At 40.0% G+C, this 25,968-nt stretch overlaps 1 protein-coding gene and 1 pseudogene across 1 annotated transcript in view; both read left to right on the top strand.

Moving 5' to 3' along the window:
• The first annotated feature begins 256 nt into the window (after positions 1 to 256).
• LOC149808543 (putative methyltransferase-like protein 24) overlaps positions 257 to 25,968 on the top strand; it is a 56,365-nt gene continuing 30,653 nt past the window's right edge. Inside the window, exon 1 of the mRNA XM_089950843.1 lies at positions 257 to 500. The gene's annotated coding sequence lies outside the window, so the exon portion shown is untranslated. The remainder of the gene's footprint in view (positions 501 to 25,968) is intronic.
• The window catches only part of LOC149808544 (uncharacterized), a 26,668-nt pseudogene continuing 2,691 nt past the window's right edge, over positions 1,992 to 25,968 (top strand).

The raw sequence follows: 25,968 nt of genomic DNA on the forward strand, positions 1-25,968 counted from the left end.
ATTTAATATATTAATGTATAGAAATAACATTTGATGAACTAGAATGATTTAGTCTCCTTATTAGCCTGAGATTAATGAGTAGTTTCATCTACTGTCTATTTTATCAACTATGGTCTACAAATCCCGAAATGTTTACTACTTGCCTCACAGTATACAATGTAATTTTGTTTCAAGTTTTGATGAGCCTATCAATAAGGTCGGGGTATTACAACTCTAAGGATTTATTTTTTTTCTTCTTCAGATTTTGGTCTTTAAGTGCAAAAAATTGAAGAAAACAAATTGGACAGCCAACTGGAAAAAATGTTCTTACTATTGCAATGAATGCTAAAAAAAGTTCTGTAGTTTGTAGCTGATACAAAGGATTGCATAAACTGTAATACTTTACCTTCTCGTCTGTAGTGGTGGACTATGCCAAGTTGTAGAAAACGACAGCGCGAGGACATTTAAGTACACATATAACTAAAGAAGTCTGGTTATGGCTTAGCCGATTTCTTTAACAAGTAAGTTAAATTATATTTATTCATCGAATTTTCTAGCAAGACGATCTCTCTCTCTCTCTCTCTCTCTCTCTCTCATTTTTTGCCCGATATTGTTTCGGTCATTGTATCGTCATCTTCCTTGCCGTCCGTTGTAAATATCTCGCCGGTGCCCTTTTATATTTGACCCATGTATTAAAGACCACTCACACGAATATGCGAGTCGGGTAATTCTGGTCTCACTGGACAGTTTATCTGGTGAATTTTCATCCGACGATGACCAATTACAGAAAAATGAGAATAATTTTACACTGAAGACACAAATAAATTAAACTAATGATTTTTGTAGAAAGCATACATGTGAGATTTTGACTGCAGTAATCAGATTAATTCCTGATGCAACTGGTGGTTTTTATACTGAACCAACACTGCCACCAACCCCTAAATTTTACATTCATTTTTGACAAGAAATAGCTATTTTGAATATTTTTCTGTGACAAGGCAGCTAAAAGAATCAGTATGTGCCTTATGCATGAATAAAGTTCACTAGTACTATGACAAATTAGCATACTTTTCATCACCCCTCAACCATCTAGATTTTTAGATATTTACCTCTGTAGCAGACACACATAAATACGTAAGCCAAGTCGACAGCTCATTTGCAGCCCAAGTTACGCATTTGATCTCCAATGCAAATCTAACTGTGACAGGCAGTCACCAACAAGCCAACCTATTTCCAAGCCTAACTCAAAGTAAATCTGAACCACATTATAGATTTAGCTTATGTGTGAATTTATAAATGCTAGGCTTGTGATAATTAGGTTCATGCCTTCTACCTTAAAAATTAGGGAGGTGTCAAAATACGAAACTATCCAGTGAGACCTCTGCGCAGCGATACGTCAATTACGTTGATCACGTGTTGGTTTGGGACGAAAATCCAGATTGTATCAACAAGACACGATCGTCCATTAATTTAGGTAAGTAATATCCATAAAATGAAACAAAATATCCCACATTTCCTGCCGGAATACATATAAAAATTTGCGTTCTAGATGTCAGCATGAAGTCCCGCACCGTGACCCTCTTGAACCTGTGACCCAGAATGTATAATAATCGCCCCCGTAGACGAAGATCTATTGAACTGTTAATATTTATTTTTAGAATAATATACATATATTCAGTATTGAAAAGATAGAATTTTTATCTTACAACAATACTGCATCGTAATCCCATTTTGCAGAAAGTTGTCACACACATACTTTATCGTCTGCTTACCAGCTTTTCATCTTGCTTTTAAGGTGTTCAAGCAAGATTCTCCAAACTAATTTCCCGGGCTTATAGTCTGTTTCAAAGTTCTACAGTAAATTTTATTGCTCATTAAATGGGACGTTCTGGACACATTACATCAAATTCACTGATGTAACTCTTCAGTTAAATAATTTAAAATGAATCATTTGAAAGTTCCAATATCACACAATGAATGGTAATTTTTTGTGCATTTTCTTCGTTTTAGATATGACTAACCCTAATAAAGGAAATGCCTTACTAAATACTTTTAATCATGTGCAGAGAACAGGTGATGCAATTAGGAAAGCAGCAAGATTGTATGGTGTGTCGGAATCAACACTGCGTTCCGGGATACATAAACCTGAATTGTTCAAACAGAAAGTAGGTGATCCAATGTACAGCTGAGGAGATAAAGTTGGCTCAGGCTCAGCACTGCAAGAAAACGGCCAGATATGGGTATGGGTACCTTAGGTGGCAAGTTATTGACATAGCAGCAAACATAGCGAAAGCTACTGGCATGAAATATAAACCTCACAAGGATTGGTATTATGGATTCTTAAAAAGGCTTCCGGACTTTACAGTAAAGAGGCCCAAAAAGAGGGACATTCACAGACTTTGCAGCACCAGTGACGAGTACATCGCAATCTATTTTAAGGAACTAGAAAATATTTTAGAAAAGTATCATCTAAAAAATAAACCGCAACATATATGGAATGTGGATGAGACCGGAATAACATTTGATCACAACCCACCAAAAACAGTCACAGCTAGAGGAGACAAACCTGTTGCTGTAACGGCTGGTCGAAGTGCCACAACAACAGTGATAGTCGCAAGCAGTGCTCTTGGTGAAACCATTCCACCATATGTCATATATAAAGGCAAAAGACTCACTCCGGAACTAACAGCCGGATGTTTACCACAGACATAAGGTTGCAGTAACACCAGTATCCGAAACATTTGTGGATTTTTTTGAAAACCATGTTATACTACAGGTAACGACCAGACCATGCCTCCTATTGTATGATGGTTATGCAACCCATATTACATTAAATTTGATTATCATCATCATCATCTTTATTTCCTTCCATGGAAGATTACATGATATAAGAATAAATCATCTGAATACAATCAATAAATATTTTTTTAAAAAAATGTTCTATATTGGAATACAAATTCTTACGCAATATCAATCAACAAAGTGTTCGTCAACTCATAAGTTGCAAGTTTCAGTACCTTATTTACAGAAGATAGCTGCACACTGCATGACAAAATATGCTGCATACAGGACGAATAGCTTGGAGTTTTCTTTGTCGATTACTCCTGATGGTAACCTTTTACCTAAAAGATATTGTAGTTGCAGCTCATCTTCTGCATTAAATAACGTAATGTGCAGGCTCAGGGGAAATTTATCAGTAAGGAAATCCCAGAAAGAATTTCGAAAGTTCGACATATAAGGACAACTAACACAACAATGAAGTATCAAGTCTGTATAAACAATCCCACATCTAATACACATATCAAGCTGTGTTTGTGGAACAGCAGCCCATAGTTTAGCTACATATGTAAATACCTTAGTGTGTTGTCTAGTTTTAGCCGACTGCCACACTGAGGCAGGTCGTAAGTATTCGTGTATCGAAGAGAATCTATCAAAATCTGCTTGATTAGACATACGAACTCTCCAGAGGCTATTTTCAAGACCAACAATTTTTGACCTTACAATTTCTTTCCAATTATGTTTATCTGGAATTTCAGAAAGATGTAAATAATCAGTTAGATACCCGAGCAAGTCAAACTTCTTTGAGGTATAATATAAATTTGAAATTAACCCGCAGCTTGACATGCATCCGCTCAGAATGAAGTGAAATAACGCAACGTTAAACACACGTTTAGTATGTACATTGTTAGGCATCAAACACAATCTGTGTAAAAACATCAATTTTCTTCTATCAATTTCGGACTGCGCTGATGTCCATCCTAGCATTCCCAGGGCAATGTCTGATCTTGTAATTATTGGAAAACCATGTAAATGTTTGGCAAAATACCTCAGAGTTTTATCCAATAAAGCGAGGTCACTTTTTGAAATGTTACACCATAATTCACTTCCATAAAACATTGAAGGGAAAATTACCTTTTTAATTATATTTGCAGCAACCAAAGGATTTAAACCATTTGGTTTAATGCCAATACCAAACAGACCGTGAAAAGATTTTTTCCCTTTCTTGCATGCATCGAGTATTGCGTCATGCGACGTCAGCTTTGAGTTAATCCGGTGACCCAGGTGTGTTGCCGAATCGGTAACCGGCAAACATGACGGGCCAAGATACCATTTCATATTGATAAAATTCTTGTATTGGGGTCCGAAAATGATAATGTATGACTTTGTAACACTAAGCTCGAATCGCCACTTATTACTGCAGTCGTATGCTATATCTAACAGCTTTTGTAGATTGCTAGGATATATAGCCAAAAGTGAAATATCATCAGCTAGGGTTGGATTTCCCACAGCTAAGGATCCAATCTTTGCTCCAAATCCACTATTTTCTAACTGTAGCAGCAAGTCATTTATAAATATTGTGTACATCAAGGTTGACAAAACACCCCCTTGTCTCACTCCTTGGCCAATTGAGAACCAATCTGAAAATTGCCCATTTACATGAATTTTACTCTGTAAATTTGTATACATGTTAAAAAATATCAAAAGGGATTTACCCGTAATTCCCAACGTGAATAATTTAAAAAGCAGTCCTTCGTGCCACACGGTATCAAATGCCTTTTTTGTATCAAGAAAAGCAGCAAAAACCCGTGAACCCATGTTTACATTATATTGTACTGATTGCAACAGCACAAAACTCGCTGTTGTGCAGCCTAAACCTTTTTGGTAACCATGTTGTTGTGAACTGGGTATACTAGAATTAGTATCTTTGAGCCAAGTTACCAAACGTTCATGAATAATTTTCTCAAAGGTTTTGTAGATAACAGGCAGTAAAGTAACAGGCCTGTAACTTTCGAGGGAGTTCATTTTCTGTTACCTTTGTACAGTGGTATTACTAACCCTTTTTTGCAATCTACAGGTATGTAAGATTGATCAATCATCCGAGTAAATAAAATTGTCATACACTCGATGAGGTAGTCGCTGCCATAGATCAAATGTTCATTGCAAATTTGATCATGGCCCGATGCTTTTGATTTCTTTAGACCTTTAATGATTTCTCTTACTTCATTTAAACTGATACTGGTCTGTAAGGCCTCGATATGGCTTACTTCGTCCTGTAGACCCCGATTTAATTCTCTCTCTATAAATTCATAAAAGTTTCCGTCAAAACTATGGTTTAAATTCGGCGTGTGAATGTCCTCATAGTATCTAGCAAAGCCATTTGCGATGGAATCATCATCACGGACACAAACTCCATCAGTTGATAGTTCCTGACAAAAATTTGTATTGTTCCCTCTCTTAATGTTGATCATTTTCCACAAGTGTCTTACATCGCATTCATGTGCTTTTTCAATTTCTTCATACACCTCCCCCATATATTTTTCCACAGCCAGTTTTTGAACGTTTCTAAAGTCTCTCTTCTTATCTTTATATTCTCTGTAAGAATTAAATTGACTACCCCTCGGTCTTCCCTCATTTATCCAAGTATACCTAGCTTGTCTTTGAAGTTTGTGTGCTTCTTTGAGTTCATTTGACCAATATGGTTTGGCATGATAATTGAATTTAGACTTTGGAAGCGCGATGTCGCTTGACTGCTGTATTGCATTAACAATGTGCTGGTAAAAGCTATCAACATTGTCCGAAATAGTATCTATATCTAAAGTTTTCAGGCGATGGTCCAACTCAGATTGATAGTTTTTCAAGATATCAGCGTTTAATTTATTCCAGGCTATGTTGTTTCTCTTCATAGACTGTCTGAAGTCTCTCCCACAGGTCACTGTACGAAGGGAAGTAAGGATAGGGAGGTGGTCAGATATCGCGTGCTCTTCGTGATCTGAAACAATGTGCACACTTCGTAATCTACCTATGCATTGATCCGACAGTACAAAATGATCAATCATCGTTCTTGCTGGGGTGAACGTATAGCGGGAACCAGTGCATATTATTAAATGCCCAGCACTCACTAGATTATTATATCGCAAGAACTCATGAAATACTCTATCTTTGTAATCTCTGAAAGTGGCTGGTTCAGCTACTGCATTGAAATCACCAGTAAAATACACGTCCCCCAGCTGTGAGTACTGATCATAGAGATTTTGAATCAACTCAATTTGCGCTTTGTAACAATCTATGCCATATAATAGGGTCGGCATATATACACAAAAAATATATACATTTTGCATATCGGGAAATTTGAATTCTATGCTAACAACTCTGTCACTATTAACTTCATCTATAAAGTTAGCATATCTCATGAGAGAAGTTTTGCAGAAGATTGCAACTCCTCCTTTACCACATTTTATTAACATACAATTAGAGGAAATATCCTCTGCCTTAGCAGTGCATTTATAATCAGAACGAATAGTATCGCAAAATGGAAGTATGTGCTGTAATAGTTTATGTTCAGTTACGCAAGCTACGTCAACATTATATCTATCCAGCATTGCACTAAAGCTAAGAGCAGAGGACATAATTCCTCTAACATTCCAGGTCAGTATATTAAGATTCATATTAACTTGCAATATAGGCATATTAATACTTATGCATCGTGAAAGCAGGACTAAAATGACAAAGATGACAAAACACATTAACTTACGACAGAACATAATGGCAAATTTATGAACAATTAACTGTCACCCTAGTCACAGAATATCGCATCCTGCACCTTCATTTGCCTCCTGATCGCGATTGCTAAACCTGTCTCGCCAAGATTGATTCCCATACCACCTTCTTACATAAACACCTTTTGGCCATGTTACATCATTTTCAACAGTGTCGCAGTCTGAATTATATACAGTCAGCTTGGCCGATAGACAATTACGTCTACTGTGGATAAACTTTATGGATAACGGATCTATATCGTATTCTTTCAAGAATTTACCGAGGCCTTCAGCAGTAGATTTGACGCCAATGCCACCCACATAAAAGCGCCTTGTTCTACGTCTAACTACACCTTCAAATACAACATTCTCATTTTTGTCATCAACATCCTCATGTCCAACAATACTCTCTGAACCTATTTCTAAACCTGATTTACCAAATGATCTAGGTCTTTCTACCTGACCCCCAATAACGGTAGGTATCTTGCTAGGAGGGGTTTTCAAGTCTATACCTTTCACATTACTGTTGCTAGTAATCGGATGCCTAGCGTTCTCTATCCTGGTCGAAGTCGAAGTTAACAGTTTATTTTGATTCTGAATGGGTGTGCGTACAACATTTGTCACATCAGGATGAACACTGGCTTTATAAATCTGTGGGATATTTCCATCGAAGGGGGCGATATGTCTTCTAACGAAAGTCTGTGAAATTATATCCGAACTTTTTGAAACCAGAGTTTGCAGAGCACTGACCCCACTCTTTTCCATAGTTGGTTGGGCCGTTACACCGGTTCGTGACTCCACTGCCGTTGTACCTGGTGTAGAGTCGTCAGCCTCAACCAACACGGGAGACAAACAGTTGGACACTGTAGTTCTGTTCTGAGATTCACTTGATAGGCGGCAGTGTGTATCGCAACCAGTTTTGTTAGAGTCGATCAAGACGGAAGATGAACAGTTAGACACATGAATCTTGTTCTGAGCAGCAGCTGATGGAGAGCTATCACCACATCCATTGGGACTACATGATAGGTTACTTACAGCTGGACTGTTCGTGCGAACGACATCCGCATAAGACATGGGTTTACTCAAAGATTTCATCAGCTTAACTCTAAGTTGCTCGGTGATGGTGTGGAGAGTTTCATTTTCTTTCATCAACACAGCAGCAGGGGGGGCGAATCCGACATTTTGTCCAATCGTCATTTTGCTTTATTAATACTTTCTGCACTCAGCGGATCCGGTGTCGTCAGCGCCCGGTAAAAAAAAAACGACGTCGTCGTTGGGGGGTCGTCCAATCGTCATTTAGTTTAATTAATACTTTCTGCGCGCCGATCCCAGCGTCGTCAGCGTCCGGTAAAAAAGCGCGACGACCGCGTCGATGTCATTGCCCCCCTGCTGCTAAGGGGCTATTTACAATGAAAGTTATTTACAACTAACCGAATATTTGGTCAAGTCCGATACGATATCGTGTCCGAGGATCATGTAAATTTATCGTTACAAATCCATGTGGGGTCGACTGAGCATGACTAAAAAAGTTTCGAAAACCATTAAAGTCCATGTCACCGCCACACCAAGTTTGCCAGATATTTCGTAGCGTGTGTGTATCAACGCCGTTGAATACAGCAAGAATATTACAGTTGTCTCTGATTACTTTTGGAATCTGAGTGTATCGTTGAGTGACATATATCACGTCGGTGTTTTTATGCCTGCCTCTCGAAAATATCCTAGCTGGGTTTTTTTGATTGTCTAACATAACATCATCGTACACGACTAGATTGTTAACGTCGCCATCAATATCATCAATACCTGGTGCACCATTGATATCTGTAATAAACTCAATAACATTTTTTTCAGCGATCGCTGATGCATTCTCGTTAAAATCTTTCAACACCTCGTAGCATCGTTGATCATCCACGCTAGGGGCGATTAAATACAACTTATCCCACTTCATCCATCTCATTATTAAATTGAGTAACAATTGCGTCTTGCCGGATCCAGATGGTCCGATGATAATCATCCGGATCGAGTTTGGTAACGCTGCAACATGCTTAACTGGTTCTCTCGTTTTAGTGGCCGAAAAATCAATTATATTCATATCTCTATACATAAATTATGGATTTATATTGTGTGAAGTGTACAGTGCGTACTGGCACAAATGATATGACAACCGTTACAACAAGAAATAACAGATCGGCACTTACTGGTAAGTGTGTACAATGCGGTACAAAGAAATTTAGATTTATTTCTGCTAGACCCGGGGATGCTTTAAAAAAAAGCGAGGAGGTGATATTGCAGCCAAGTTATCAAAACTCCCCGGAACCCCGTGGGCAAAGTATCCAGGAGAAAAGCACCTCCCAGGATATAGCTACTGTGGCCCCGGAACACGATTAGATATCAGACTCGATGATCAAAATCAGCCCAAACCCGGTGAGTATCCAATAAACGCTATCGATAAGGCGTGTCATGCTCATGATGTTGCTTGCTACAAAAGTAGCGATCTGCAACAGCGTCATATCGCGGATGTAAAATTAATTCACGCGTTAAATGCCATTCCTGATAAATCCCTCAAAGAAAAGTTGGCTTCATGGTTGGTAAAATCGGCTATGAAAGGTAAATTAATGATTGGAAGCGGAGCTTCTCGCGCTGGTAATTGAAAACGCTAGCGTTTATAATAACAACATGGAATCCATCTATTATTCTCCGAGACGATACTGGAAAGGAAAGGCCGCAATTGGTAAACTCGCAAGCGCTGCAAAGGTAACAAAGGCCACTGCGGCTAATTGGTTATCCAAACAGGCTATATGGCACATTTATCTACCACCGCCTAAACAAATCAACTTTTCGCGCTTTGATGTCAGCGTACCTAATGAAGTTCATCAGGCTGATATACTATTTCTGCCGCATGACAACGGTTACAAATACGCGATAACCGTAGTTGATGTTGCGAGTCGATACAAACAAGCGGAGCCGTTAAAAACAAAGTCAGCAACTGAAGTAGCCGATGCGTTTGAGCGGATTTACCGAAGGGGTCCTCTGCGCTGGCCAAATCTATTACAAGTTGATCCTGACAATGAATTTCGCGGCGCTGTTTTATCAACGCTGAAACATCATAGCGTCGCGATACGACGAGGTCATACTGCGCTACATCGTGATCAGGCAATTGTTGAACGATTCAATCGGACTCTTGCTGAACGGTTATTTGGGTATCAATACGCGAAGGAATTCATCCAAGAAAAACGATCTCGTGAATGGGTCAAAAGGTTGCCAGGCGTAATTGCAGCGTTAAATAACGAGATTACCCGAGCAATCAACATGAAGCCCAGCGACGCGATTAAAAAAAGTATATACCCGGAAGATCAAAAATAGATAGCGTTTCCAAGCCGATTTTCGGCGATGTCACTGTTAGATATCTGTATGAACCAGGAGAGCTTGAAGGCGGTAAAAAAAGAGCTACTGATCCTATTTGGAGTGTTACCACACATAACATATCAACGATAACACGATCAACTGGTAGACCACCGATCTATAGACTGGATTCAACTGCTCCTCAGCGCGGATTTACTCGCGAGCAACTACAAGTGATACCTGATGATACTCAATTACCCCCACGTGGCCTTAACTAGCGCCGTTGCGTCTATTGCACTCAAGACAAGTTAACCTCACATTACCACGGATATGACCGAGACTGTTATCGATCCTGTCCACGGTAAATTGGCGAGCGTCTTTATCCGAATAACGCCAGCGCATTACACAATTGCAACTCGCGCAGTGATTATTCTGTTGTTGTCGTAACGCAATTATTAATTCGGCATCAATATCAAAACGCCGCTGTTTTTTTTTATCCTGTTGGCGGTAACCCGAGAGTTTTCTATCAATGACGCTAGCATCAATAATGTCATCGTTGTCACTGGCTTCGTCAATAACAATTCTTCGAAGCTGATTCATTCTCCGTACTCGGGACACTGCAAGATAGACTAGATTTGACCATTCGATGCGATTATCAACCATCCAAACAATTGTGTCCGTGATGGTTAATCCCTGCGAGGAATGTATTGTCGTTGCGTATCCTAGCGTCCACGGGGATTTATCAGCACGTAGCGCGTCCTCGACGACGCTGATATCAACGAGCACGATATCATTCAGCACGAGAATTTGTTTTTTTGTCCCTGACGCTGTCGGGCCCGGGATTTCAACTTCAATGTTCTGCCGCCGTGTGTCCGCGGGTCTATAACATAACGGCACTGGACGCGTTGGAAACTTTTCCTTATGCAACGCAAACAACTTCCGCTGAAGTGTGTCTCTGACTATCTTTCTACTCGCTACAATCAAATCGTTTGGTCTCCATGTTTCCCAGAATTCATTTAACGGCGTTTCCGGAATCACCTCGCGGATTATTTCACATTGAACTCTATCCGGCTGTAATCTGATTAATTTTTTAACCTCGCGCAGTTGTTCATCAAGTGCTCGGTAATCAGTATCGGTTTCTTCATAATAGTCCACAAAACCCTTTAACCAATCATGTGGACCCTCGCCGACAAATGGTGGTGGTTGGCCATGATCTCCGCACATTATCACCGCTGTATTCGCGTGCAGCAACCACTCAAGAAACATTTGTAAAACATCTAATGAAACAGTACATATCTCATCCCAGATGATAACCTCAGGAATAAATTTTTCCCCCATTCGATCAGGAGTCCACTCACCGCCGCTGTATCGAAAAAAGCTGTGATAAGTAACGGCGTCAACATTTCGTTGTTTTATCTCTCGCGCTAGTCTATGGGTCGGTGTAAGCACGATTATACTTGCCCGCGTTCGAAACAATTCAATTGCCCGAGTCGTTTTTCCCGACCCGCCACAGCCGCTTAAATAAACTGTTTTATATCTACAAATTGGATCAGAACACGGTGGTGCATTAGACCATTCTGATAGATTATCACCGCGTAAGTAATTATTTTCAACGGTGACATCTGCTGACGGGGAATAATCGCGTCGTATTTCATTTTTAATTCTCCATATACCCCAGCTCTCGTCCGGACTAGTAAACTCGGCTATGTTTCCCTTATACTTTACGTCTATGTAAAATGAATCAATCGCAACTCTAACCGCGGTGTCGGGGAATCTATTTATCATCGAGAATAAATTGATAGCGGCGTAATCCAGCATAGACGCCCTCAAATGTGGATATACCGGGCTGTCTCCATCGCTGTAGGTAACAACTGTACCCAACTTTGTTCCATTGGACAAGAAAGCTGTTTTGCAGTTCACGTATCTATTTTTTGCCACTGCGTCCTTGATTACGAAATCATATTCTGCGTCATCTATAATCAGCCGTGAGCAATATCGTTTGTAGTCGCAGTTTTTTCCACCTTGTGTGAACTTACCGATTATTCTTCTACCGAGATCTTTTGCCTCGCGGTTTCGTTGGTTGAATATCTTTTTGGACCATTCGATGATATATTCCTCGTCGGCATCAATGTGTTTTCTGGATTCGTCGATTATGCTATCTAGACGCTCTGGTTCTGGTAACCAGACTTCAGTCTGCGCCCGATATGATATAATCGCGTCACTGACAATCAACGATACAAGCATTTTACAATCAATCATATACCGTAGCAGCGCTATTGGCAGCCACTTCTTTTCAGCCATGTGTCTACCGATCCAAATATAACAACAGCGATGAAGTCCTGCCGCGAATTCAAATGATACTATGCGAGCGAATCCGGTTAAATCAAAATCAGGCAGCGGCCCATTAATAGCAACACGAGTCATTTCATGTCTGGGGTGTCCAAATCGTTTAAAGTACTCAGCGGCGGATCCATACCCGAGAAAACTCGCTGGATAACAGGCAACCATATCAACGGAAATCATAGCGTCGCGGTTGTATTCAGTGTCCCATAGTCCACCGTGATAGTATTCCAAACAACTGGATTGTACATCCGGTAGAAATTCCTTGCGCGTTGGTCTCCACGCATTTTTCCTTGCTGCAACATGAGCCGCAACCGATGGAATCGTAAAACAATTTGTTAGCAGTTGTTCATCATGCTCTTCAAATTCCATGGCGGTTTTTTTCATTTTGTTGTGAAACGCTTCAGTGCGATATAATTCACCGTTTGGTCTTACAAACTGATCAAAGGTATCCATGTCGTTTTCAGCGCTGCGAAGTAACCACACTGACACAGGGTCGTTTTTACACAAACAAGCAATAGCATCAAATAGTTTCCTCTCCGCGAGAAAACCATCCTCTCCCAGGAATTCCCCGGGGATATACTTTACTGTTCTATCCCGTGGAAATATTGTGACCGCAGGCGTCCACGCGTGTTCGTTATGATCAATAATTTTGATTGGGGCTCCATTTGATTTATACTTTGATTCATATAATACTTCACCGGTTATTGTTGTAACGGTTATTGGAAATCTCAACGACGTTTCTAATTTCGCTATGTCGCTGATGGTTGCTCCTCGCTCGCGCACTGTCTCCTCCCATTGGTTTATTTTGCTACGTCGTAAATCGGTCAGTTTATTTCCTCGACACGCATTTGTAAAATGCTCTATTACTCGTTCTGCTACACAATTTATCCCCGTTGACTGTTTCATCGGCGCTAGTTTTCCGATATCAGGTTTCTTATTTAACGGGTATATTCCATAGGCAACTGCTGTTTCAGGATACGCTCGTTCATAGTATGGTCTGTCAATTCCGGTTAACAGCCCTGGCTTGGAGTCGCGGCTAACAATGACTGATTTCTTGTCGCTGCGAACCGGTTCAAATTTATCACGTATGATCCAATTACCTGATTCCACCCGGACAATGAATTTTACTCTGAAGAAATACATTTTACCGTCAAGTTGTGATATTATCGTTGCCGCGCGTTTGTCGTTCATGGTAGCATCAACAACGCCATCAATTCGAAATGTTGACCAACTATGAGATGCACCATCACGCTTGAATTCATTGATACAATCGCGTATTTTATTCAACAGGGTTCTATCGTTTATTAACGCTTTTGGTGCGTCCTTGAGGGCTCTATCGAGATTGAACTTAATATTTTTCCAGGGCTTAATTGCTGCTAATCTCTCGAACTCCTCCATATAATTAAAACAAGTATTTAAATGAAAGAATATAGTATAATGAATCACTGCAAATGGTTGATGATTGGGTCGACAACCCCGTGCAATAAATCATGTAGAGGTGAATTCTGCGGGTATCATTTACAAAGCGTTCGTAATGGTTCTCTTGGCCCCCTACCGTGCTTGGTTTGCCACGTTGGTGTAAGAGGAAAATCACAGTTGTGTATCAATTGTGGCGAAAAGCGATACAGAGAGTTAAAACGTTATTACGACAAGCGAATAAAAAACGCCGTCCTTGACTCCGTCAAGGACAAAATCATCAAAACTCCTCAGGACTACATTGCAAGGTTTATAATTAAACCAAATAATGAATTAGACAAGTAGTATTATTAAAGAAATGAACCAAGAATTTCAGCCGCATCCCCTGCTCGTTAATTACGAGGCATCTCGCGACGGCGTTGTTCGAAACCGCAGACTGAAGAAGCCGGTTGGTACCGTAAATAATCAGGGGTATTTGATGTTTGGTGCCGGGAAAAAAAGCTATTACGTTCATAGAATAATCTATGAAGCGTTTAACGGATTGATCAACGACGGTCTTGTTATTGATCACATTGATGGATGTCCTCAAAATAACAGACTGTGTAATCTGCAAGCCATCTCTCAGAGTGAAAATAATAAAAAAGGCCAAACTGGTAAGTTCTCAAAGCAAGCAAGGGGGGTCAAATCGTTTGATACATCAACGCACGAGGAAAAAATATTTCAGTCGATGAATGAGGCAGGAAAATATTTCGACATTTGTAGAGCCTCAGTACGAAAAGTAGCAGAACGAGTATATCAAACAGCGATCTCAAAAAAGACGGGTCACAGAATTCAATTTTCATATATAACATCAAAGGGAGATAACTCGTTTTGTGATAGCGTCGCATGACAAGAGTTACGTCCCTTGAAGTCCAATTAATGTTACGATTAATTAATCATTTTACGATGAAAACTAATGAAATACACGCTGTTATCTAACAGCTGTATTCTTTTTTTTAATGTTTTATTCAAATATTTGGTTTCATTTAAATGCTGTGAAACACCATTAATAAGTATTCAAGGATTTAACGATTCAAGGGAATTCAAATTAACACGCACCTTGTGACTGACGCGGTTGTATTAGTCACCTTATATATAAGACGATTCGTTATAAGCCTGGGGCTTTCGAAAGCCGATTCGATCAATCAAAACTAAGCCACGCACTTGACCCGGGCGTGTGGTTGTCTTTTGTTCACAATCATGCAACCGGGTTAATTTAATTGGGTTGCTTTTGATTGATCGAATCCGCCGTAGAGTTCCGCCCCGCCGTTTTATGTTTGTGCTGTCTTGTGCCGTCCCATCATCCATCAATCATTTCATTGTAAATATATCCATCCTTAATTAAGTAACCGATGGGCCTCTCTGACGTCATAGGGCGCCAGCGGGGTTGCCAAACGGGTGTGCCGTCCAATCATAATACTCTCTGTTAACACGAAGATGCGGTGGCAACTTCATGTTATACGAGTCCATAATCACGCACATATTTCTCTAGGCAGTAAAGATGTTAACAGCACCTTTATGCGCCTAGAGTTCATTTTGTAAAACATTCTTTTTATATTAGAAATAAAGATGTTTATAAGAATATGAATATCGAAGACATCAATAATATATTAACCGAGATTTCAAAATTAAAAAATCAAGGAATTGTATTATCTGATAAGCTTGATAACCAAAAAATATTGTCCGATTATGAAGTTATTAACGAGCAATCAAAGAAAGGTCGATATACCCTGCCACGTGAGTATTCTTTTATAAAGCGATTACAATATACGATCAATGAAAACCTGTATGGCAATGACGTAAATGCATTTATTGGACTATTTACTGCCGTTGAAAAAATACGAAAAAAACTCGGACAGGCTTTTGAACGGCGTCGAGAAATCTCTAATAAAATTAAAAACATCAGGAAGATTCTAGACGAAGACGCTGTGGAGGAGAGAACTCTCAATTGAAATCACCGATTATACTCGTGTGTACAAATAAAACGTTAAAACAACATTTTTTTTTTGCTATATACGTATGCAGGTATATTTTCTCCTCCAAGAATTCTTATCAATCTGGATTTTCCTATACAAGTATGTGCGTACTGATTACTGCGACATGGTGTTATCATCTAACCACTAGTTTAAAACCCTCCCCGTGATTTCCCGGATTGCGTCGTATACTTTGACCTGGTAATTGCAATGACGTGTTGGGGTTTTGTATTATAAAATTAGAAGAATTTTATTTATAATAAATGGTAGGTGAATCACTTACAACGAGATTAGCACGTGAAAGACTAGCAGCGCTTAAAAAGTTTATACCGTTACGAGACAGAGTGAGAGAGAAACTTCAAACGCGGCAACAAATGCAAACTGATTTTGCTGTTGGAAGCGAACAACTCTTTGCCCCGGTAACTAAAGCGACCAAAGATGTTACGGCGGCAACTGTGCCCGTCCTCGGTGCGCTTGAAAAGATAGCGGCAGAGACAGAACAAACAAAAGAGTCTCTGAAAACACTTCCTGCGAAAATAGCGGTTGCTACAACACACCAACGGAGGGAGAGGCCGCCACCACTCGCTATAACGGACCCACAAGAACCTTATGTTACAATGGCCGATGAAGAAGAACTAGGCACCACCGCAAGAAAACCAGAAGAAGAAATACCGGAAGAAATACAGAAAGAGGGGAATATACCCCGTAATGTACTTAAAAAGAGCACAATAGACACAATCAGAAATCTTGACGGTGAAGAATTAGTTAATTTTACTGCCATAAATTTTGATAAGGATTCACGAGAGATGTATATCAATAGCGGCTACGAGAAAAATGTAAATTCGGTGGAAAAATGGACAAGAATAGTGTATTTAGCAAGTAGATATAAGGATATAATACCACGTGGTGATACCGATTACAAAGCATTCCTCGATAAGGTTAAAAGTAGGAAACCAAAAAAAGGAAAAGGATACTCTGTTGGTAAAGACGTTACTTGTCCTGGTAATGTTCTCAGTGATATATCACGGCTGGAAGTACTAATCGGAGGAAAACGAGCCGGAAATAACTCTCCGGAAATAATCAATGAGGCCGCTGATATTTGCAGGCGGTTATTTGCCGGTGGTATCATGGACATTAATGTATATCGAACGCTCATAGACGAACTCGTGGACCACGGTCATTACAGCGATTGACCAATCACTGGTGATCAATCACTGGTGATCAATCACTAATTGGAAAACACTGGTGTTTTTATAATAAAGATGATTATACACTACAACCATGATAAACCAGTCAGCGTCTACGTGGTAGACTCACGATTGCCTGTATACCGCGCGTGGTACGGAGACGGTCTCGATAGCACCATTGCGGGGTTATTTACAAGAATGGCTCCAAAAGTGGCGCCGTTAGCCAAACAATTAGGAATGAAGGCTATTGATGTTATTCGTGATAGGGGTATTAGTGCTATTGGAGATGTTGCCGGAAGGGCGTTTTCTGCAGCAAAGGACAAACTAATGTCGTTGGTGAGAAAAAGTAAAACAGAAACCACCGGTGATGCCATCAACAACAGTGATGCCTGCAAATGTCAGTAAAGTAATAAATAACGCCGTGGAAGAAAAACTAGAATCGTTGGCGGCTCTGGCAAAGCCATCCACCGATGCAACAACCAACGCGCTCATGAACGCGATAGCGGGAAGTGGCTTAAAGAATTTACGACGAAAACGACGTTGATGAATTGCAATTGAAAACGTCAACATGATAAATAATAAAATGTTTGCGCGAACCGCTGATCCCGCGTTTGATATGGACGCCCCAGTGCGCAGGGATGATTCTGTCCGTGATTATCAATTTTATTCCTATCAACCACCACAAGCCAACCTACGATCGCGAATTGAACTTCAAGTCCAAGATACCAGTAAATACTTTTTGCCGTGTGAAGCGTTTATCGAAATTGAGGGAGAACTTGTAACAAATACTGCCGATAATACACCATACGCAAATAACCCTTATGTTCAAGTTGGCTTTGTCAACAACGGCATCATGGCGTTATTTGAGAGTGCTAGATATCTCATTGACGGGCGAGAAATTGAATCAATAGAAAACGATGTTGATGTTGCAACAACGATAATCGGGCTAGCAAGATATTCTGATGATTATATAAGATCGGCGGGCCCATCTATGATGCTCGCAAAGGATACCACTAATAACGCTGATCATATTCAGTACATTAACGTGCTGACACCACAAGATACTTCAGTTGCTAATCAAGCTGAAGCAGCCAACCCAGACCGCAGGGCAAGACCAGGAGCTGATTTTACTATTATAAAAAGTACTAACAATAATTTTAATCTAGGCTTTGCAACACGATTAGGGATGTTGCAAGGACAACGCCGACAGTTTTCATGCGCGATTCACTCCATCACATATTTGGATTCTGTAGAAATGTCAGAAAAGTTATCTATGGGGCTAAGCATACAATTGCGCTATCGCGAAGGAGCGATGATAACAATGCAATATGGCGTGCTGCTGGCGTCGATAACGGTAAAGTCATTTTAACTAAAATAGCATTGTGGACGCCGGTGTTAACTCCATCAGTTACCACGGAAGCGCGATTGTTATCATTTATGGAACAGGGGGGAAAATCGTTGTTGAGTTGGCTAGCGGTAACAACTGATGTCAAAGAGGATAATGTCGGTGAGACATTTACATGGCACTTGGCATCCAAACAAGGCGTTTCGGCTCCACGTCATATATTTGTTGCGTTACAGGATATAAGACGATTGAATAATCAAGAACACAGTCATATGATATTTGATAAATTAGGAGTTAGGGAGGTTTCGCTGAAAATAAACGGACAACAGGAACCATCCGAGGATATACAGCTTAATTACGACAACAACCATATTGCTCGCGTGTACCGTCGGATGCTGTCATATATGGGTCGTGATCAAAACGTTGACACCGGTTTGCAAATATCACAACTTGATTTTAAAAACCTGTATCCGATTTATTACTTTTCGCTGGAACATCTTGATTTAACGAGACAGTCCGTCGTTGATATACACTTCCGAGCTCGTATAAACCCGGGTGGTGTTAATTATAGAGCGGTTGCCGTCATTCTCAGCGATAAATCAATGCTGTTGGAAGGTGTTGGTGGACGAATGAGAATCGTTGATGCACCAGTGGAAAACATGTAATTGAAAACATAAACGCGTTTACAATAAAAATGTCGTATAGTGTTGTCGGTGTAGAGTTGACCGATGGTCAAGTCAAGAAATTACGATCAGAGTCGGCTAAACAATGTGGAACCACAATAACGTTAAAGCCGTCACAGATGGCAGGTGGTAATCATAAGATATCGTTGACGGCGCGTCAAATAAAACATTTCAATGATGCGATGAAGAATCAAAAGGGTGTTCAAATAGATTTTTCGGCCGCAGCGATTAAAAACATGGAAAAGACCGGTGGGATATTTCCGCTGTTAGCTGCGATTCCAGCGTTGATTGCCGCGGCGGCCCCAGCAGTGGCGAAGGCGGCGGCGTTAGGAGCCGTTGGTACCACGGCGGGAATGGCATTGAAGAAGGCAACCGGGAAAGGCTATAAAAAAAAGAAACGAGGACTACCCGTAGCCGGAAAGGGTCTAAGACTACCGGGAACCCCGTATTCATGGTACTCGGGGAAGGGTCTAAGACTACCGGGAACCGTTTAATGACTCCTATGTCTAATTTTGATTTAATAGATGCCGCAAACGCGTTAGCGATAAAAAACTTCAGAGGTGTTTTTATGAGGGATCAATTACTGACAAAACCAAGGAATATTGAAACCGGTATAATTAACCTCGATAAATCCTCCGGAGCGGGAACTCATTGGGTTGCATACGCAATTGATCCGCGTGCGATCGTCTATTTTGATTCATACGGGTTATCCCCGCCAAACGAGTTCATGCGGTATATCCGGGAGTGTTCAGCCCCGGTTTTTTATTCCACGCTGCCAACACAACAATTAAGTGACCCACCGATATGCGGCCGTGAGGTATTGAACGTACTCGCGGCGATTTCATCATCGCGGAAACCACCTCATGTGGTTGTAAACGAATACACTAGTGGGGTCGTAGAGGCCCGGCGGGTTAATTAAAAACACTGTGTTTTTTTACAATAATAATGATTGATATCTGGGGACGACCGGTTTCGGCGCTGAAAGAATCCATAACGTCCACCACCGATGACATAAAAAAACTAATTGAGGATGAAATCGCTGATACGTTAAATCTAACCAGTGTTGACCCGGGCGAAATAGTTGTATTTCAAGATCGTCAGGGTAAATTAAAATCCAGTAATGTGTCGCTGGATGACGTTTTAATACGACAACGTAATGCCGCCGAGAACACTATCGCGCTATATACCGGCGACGGACGACTTAAATCAGGTGAATCCATCTTGACGATAAATGGAAAAATAAATACACTAGACGACAATTATATAACCGTGTCGGATTCGTTAAAAAATTTGTATGATAAATTTAACGCGCAAGCAAATCAGTTCGAGGGGATACAAAAGTCTGTCACCGGTATACAACTCACTACTGCTAGTTTTTTTGGGACCCCGACGGTAACCGAACCAAATCTTGAAAGGATAAAAAGTACTATTTCGGAGTTTACAACGCTGTCGGGCCAATTTTACACGTTACGAAAAAATGTTAACAGGATCGATGACAACTTTGATAAATTCTTTGGTAAAAAAAAATACCAAGCTGGATGAAATTACAACAACTATAAATGATATCACTGCGTATAGACAGGAAATAGAAACAATCAAAACTGATGTTGCAACGAACAAAAGGAGTGTAGACGTGCATGAACGGGAAATAGAAATAATCGGCGCTAATGTTGCAACGATCATAAATAATGTAGACTCGCATGGACGGAAAATAGAAACAATCAAAACTGATGTTACAACGATCATAAATAATGTAGACGCGCATACACAGGACATAATAACAATCAGAGCTGATGTTGAAGCGAACAAAGGGGGTGTAGACGTGCATGAACGGGAAATAGAAATAATCAAAACTGATATTGAAACGAACAAAAATAATGTAGACGCGTATTGGCGGGGAATAGGAATAATCAAAACTGATGTTGCAGCGAACAAAAAAGGTATAGACGTGCATACATATGAAATAGGAACAATCAAACTTGATGTTGCAGCGAACAAAAAAAGTATGACCGAAAATACACAGGAAATAGGAACAATCAAAACTGATATTGAAACGATCAAAAGGGGTTTATACGTGCATACACGGGAAATAGAAACAATCAGAGCTGATGTTACAGATATCAAAGACAGAATACCGGAAATGACAAAAATAAAAATCCCTCACGAGAACACCATCAACACAGTATACACGATTCGGCATGGATCATTCACTTGGACTCTTACACAGAATATAGTAAATATTACCGCAACTGTTAAGGGTATTTATCGATTGACACTGGTTTCAATGATGCAGTTTAATATATTATCGTCGAGTTCATCCGGGTTTAACAATACAATATCAACAATTATAGACAAGGACGCAACTGAACCGTTTACAATTTATGCCGTTGATAGAAATTTAACCAGGGCAAACATTACATGGTATGTGGAATTTGTAGCGGATCTAAGTAATTAAAAACACTAGCTCTTTTAAAATAAAAATGACCACCAAGATAATTGAATCAGAGGTATCACCGACGTCACATCAATATCGATTCAATACCGTAAAAGAATTCTCCGCGAATTTGAAAACACTTTCCGAACAATACCGTGTAAAAATAAAAAAATACCGTCGAAAAATAACCACCATCGACGCGGTCGTGTACTCGGTGTCAGGTATAGTAGCCGGTACCGGTGTTATTTTATCCACGGTGACCATGATGGCCCCGATCGCTGTTCCAATCGCTATCTCCGCGGCGACAACAATTGCTGGAGTCGCCAACGCAATCACTAGAAAGATATCATGGTGTTCTCAGAAAAAACTCAGCGAGTATACAGTAAAACATCAAATAGTATCCGACGCGTACTCGAAATTATCCGGGTTGATCTCGTTGGCGATAGATAATTCGTTTATATCCGATGTTGAATTCTCCACGATGGTCCAGTTGTATGACTCCGCGATGTCAAAAATCGAGGATTTTCAACTGGAAGCTGGAAACCACGTCGCTGAAACCACTTCAATGGGCTTAAAACATTCTCCTGAAAACAAGCAGGTTGTTAATATTCGGTGTTGAAATTAAACACTAGAAACGACGAATAATAATAATGTCGCTGGTTTCAATTACTTCAACGGATCGCGGAGAACACCACTCCGGTACAAACAAGTATGATATCGATAACATCAACGAAGCCAGAATTCAGTGTAAACTTCCCTTCTCCGATTCCAGTGAAGGAAATAGCGCTGGCAAAATTGCGAGCATATCACAGTTGGCCTAATATCCGAGCGGATGCATTTAACGGACAACAACCTAATAACTCGCTGGTTTTTGCATGGACAAATAAACCCAATGGGACCCCAGACTGGAAGGAGGTTACAATACCAACTGGGTCATACCAAGTAGAACAAATCAATAAAGAATTTCAACGCAGGATAAAATCGATCACAGGAAAAGAATCAAAAATCGCTATTACGGTTCATGAACCGACGTTATCGTCGACGATTGAAATAAGCACACCGGGGTATATGGTTGATATTTATAACAGTTCAATAAGAACCATACTAGGTTGGCCTGAGAATCCACCTCATGAAAGTCCGCGGGAATTTCACACGAATGCGCAATCGTATCATGAAATTAATCCCAGTTATCGAGATAAATTGTCTATTATGAAAAACGCGTTATTACCCAGCAGGTTTATATTTCAAGACAGGAATACCATGCAATGGTATTTTCATTATAATAAAACTCCTGAATCGTTCGTCATGGTCACAGTTAATTTAAATGATATCGATAGTTTTTTTATCGAGATTAATCGTAATTACCGATTGCAACTAGAACAACTACGGAAAACAAAAGCACAAAAACACGTTGAGGTATTAAATCAACTTATATCAGACATGGAATATATCAATGAACGAATCGTTAAAATAATATCCGATATCAACAATGATAATAAACAAAAATTCCTAACCGAGTATAATATCACAGAAGCCGATTTACCCGATTTCAAGTTTCCAGGATACAACGCGCCAGAACTAAGAAAGTCTCTTAATGATTTTTTCGGTCCATCAACTATCCTCAGACACGATAACGGAGATGGTGGTAGGCATATTGCCCCATACAACGTAAATATCGCATCGGTGATAGCAATCAATCTAGTGTGCGATGTTATCGAAGGGAGTTACCAGGTAGATACCAAGCAATCAAATCAAGCTCAACAAGGGTATATCCTTTATTCATTTTCACCAACAGCCCCTCCCGGATTCTTAATCGTTGAGAGCCCGATTAATCCGGTCTATATGCGATGCCATAATCGGTTTTTAACGAGAATTAATTTCAGACTTACCGATCAGTCAAATAACCTAATTGATCTAAAAGAGGAGGAGTTAGTAATCACTCTGTTTGTAAGATCATTGTAAATAACTTCTTAGCAGCAGGGGGGCAATGACATCGACGCGGTCGTCGCGCTTTTTTACCGGACGCTGACGACGCTGGGATCGGCGCGCAGAAAGTATTAATTAAACTAAATGACGATTGGACGACCCCCCAACGACGACGTCGTTTTTTCTTTTACCGGGCGCTGACGACACCGGATCCGCTGAGTGCAGAAAGTATTAATAAAGCAAAATGACGATTGGACAAAATGTCGGATTCGCCCCCCCCCCCCCCCCCCCCCCGCTGCTAACACGCTTTGAGTAGTTTTCAGTGACGTAATCTCATTACGGAGCAGTTCTATTGTTTGAGATTGTGCCTGTACCTTATTGTTTACATCAGCACGGAATGCATTAAGGTCATTCATATTCACCAATGTGATTTGGGTTGCCTTCAGAGATATAATCTCTTCTCTGAGCGAAACAACAGTTTGTTGTAGATGACCGCAATCACTCTTGATTTCCGCTAGCGAGAGTCTTGCTGAATTAATCACTTGTTCTGCTTGCCCTGAGCTATGTTCATCGTCATGTTCACAATGTTCAGCTTGTACATTAGGGTTTGATTTCTTCTTGCTAAAAATAGAATCGATCTCGCAAGGATCCCCTTTTATAAATATAGCTAAAGAATAACAATCCCTTGCATATTTTATTAAACTGCTTACACCATTTCTGTTTTTTCTAACAACCAAATATCCAGATGGACAGCCAGGAAAACCTCGTGCTCTACTAAATAAAACTGACCTGTACCAGGTTACAATATCTTCACTGTCGTGTGAAACCTCTAGCAATTTCTCAATATACATGTCTCTGGGTAGATTATCTAGTTCCTGATCAAGTCTTCTAATATAGTCCTGATTGGGAACCTGAGATATGACATCTTGATATGTTGGGCTGTTACAACGGTGACTCGAATCTTGGGCATCTATGTCAAAACATGTATTATCAACATTCTGTGTACTCGTGTACTGAGGTTGCGAGCATAGATCTGCCTTGTTTGCATTGTTAGGCTCATCACTCACCAAATCTGCGTCATAAAAAGCATTTAAACCACAATTCCCATGTACAGTACAATCACCTTCATTTTGTTTCCAGTTCAGTATATTTCTTCCTGGAGCGAGTCTCATAAACAGAATTATCCATGATTTGCACATAAGCACTGCAACGTCCATCTGAACAGTCCGCCATCATAAGGTTGCAGTAACACCAGTATCCGAAACATTTGTGGATTTTTTTGAAAACCATGTTATACTACAGGTAACGACCAGACCATGCCTCCTATTGTATGATGGTTATGCAACCCATATTACATTAAATTTGATTGAGAAGGCTCGCCAGAATAATATTCATATGTTTGTTTTGCCACCTCATAACAGCCATCAGTTGCAACCACCTGATGTTGGGAGTTTTAGCCCCTTCAAGACTGCCTTGTCCACAGAATGTCACATGTTAACACATTCCGAAATTGGGCGTCAAACCACAAGGCATGATCTGACCAAATTAATACAGAATGCGTACTTATCAGCTGTTTATGTACCCAATCTAATGAGTGCCTTTCTTAAGACGGGGATAGTGTCTTTTAATCCCCATGCAGTGTCACAACCGTTCATGGAAAATAAAACAAGAAACAACCCATAAATGTAGGAAAGAGCGAGCCAATATGAGAAGTATAAATTTACTTCTCACCAGCATTGAGGAAAAAGTGAATTCTTTTTTTTAGCAACTGTCCCGAAAGAAAAAGGAATTATATTATTCAAGCCAGCGGTATTGCTATTACTGAAGCAGTATTTATGCAGAATATCGGTGAGCCCCATGCTGCAAAGAAAGTAAGCAAATGATTGAACAAAAAGAAAACATCATGACCAGTGTGAAAAAAGTAAGGAACCATCAGAAAGATAAATAAAAGAATCAGATGGGAAGACAATCATTCGTACATTTAGAGAAATAGAAAATGTGCATCTTCGTGAGATAATTGACAGTCAAGAGCCAGGAACAATGACAATTTATGATAGTGCCACAGATCATAATGATGAAAATGACGATGATGTATGTTGTGTATGCAATTTGTTTTCACCAAAAGGATTTGGAAGATCTGGAAGAGTCGAGATACTTAACTGGGCAAAATGTGATAAATGTGATGGCTGGGTTCATCTCAAATACTGTACGCATGTGACATATTTCGCCCATAGAGATCGTTTTACTTGTCCTATCTGCAGTTGATTCAGTACAATGAAAATTAATGAATCCTTCCATGAAGTCTTAAATGTGATATGGTCGTGTATAAATGATATTAATTTGTCTTTTTTTTATTTAAAAAATCGGTTTAGTTTGATTAAAATCTCATGCCATTTACTGAGTTTTATGTTAAATTATTCGAAAACAAACTATAACTCTGACCTACTTCTTATGTTAAGATGCTGACGGAAAAAGTGCAATGTAATGTAACGCATTTCCGTGACCAGATGCTAAAACGTTGCATTGTTTTAAAGTCATGCACAGAATAGGCCACAATTAGTATTATTCTGAACTGAATGATCTAGTGACAATAGCCGATTTTCAAACGGTAAGCACTGTATTATTTTATTTTCGTCATTTTGTCAAATTCTGCATGCGTATGGTGACAAAGCTAGTGACGGAAACCTTAGGTGCTCAGAATAGCAAGACAGCAGTGTATATGCGTAAACGTACGTTGCGACGTGAGAAACTCACATGACCGCTTGGCT

Source organism: Sinohyriopsis cumingii, chromosome 1, assembly GCF_028554795.1.
Source record: "Sinohyriopsis cumingii isolate HCF-2022 chromosome 1, ASM2855479v2, whole genome shotgun sequence".
In the NCBI taxonomy this organism is placed as follows: Eukaryota; Metazoa; Mollusca; class Bivalvia; order Unionida; family Unionidae; genus Sinohyriopsis; species Sinohyriopsis cumingii.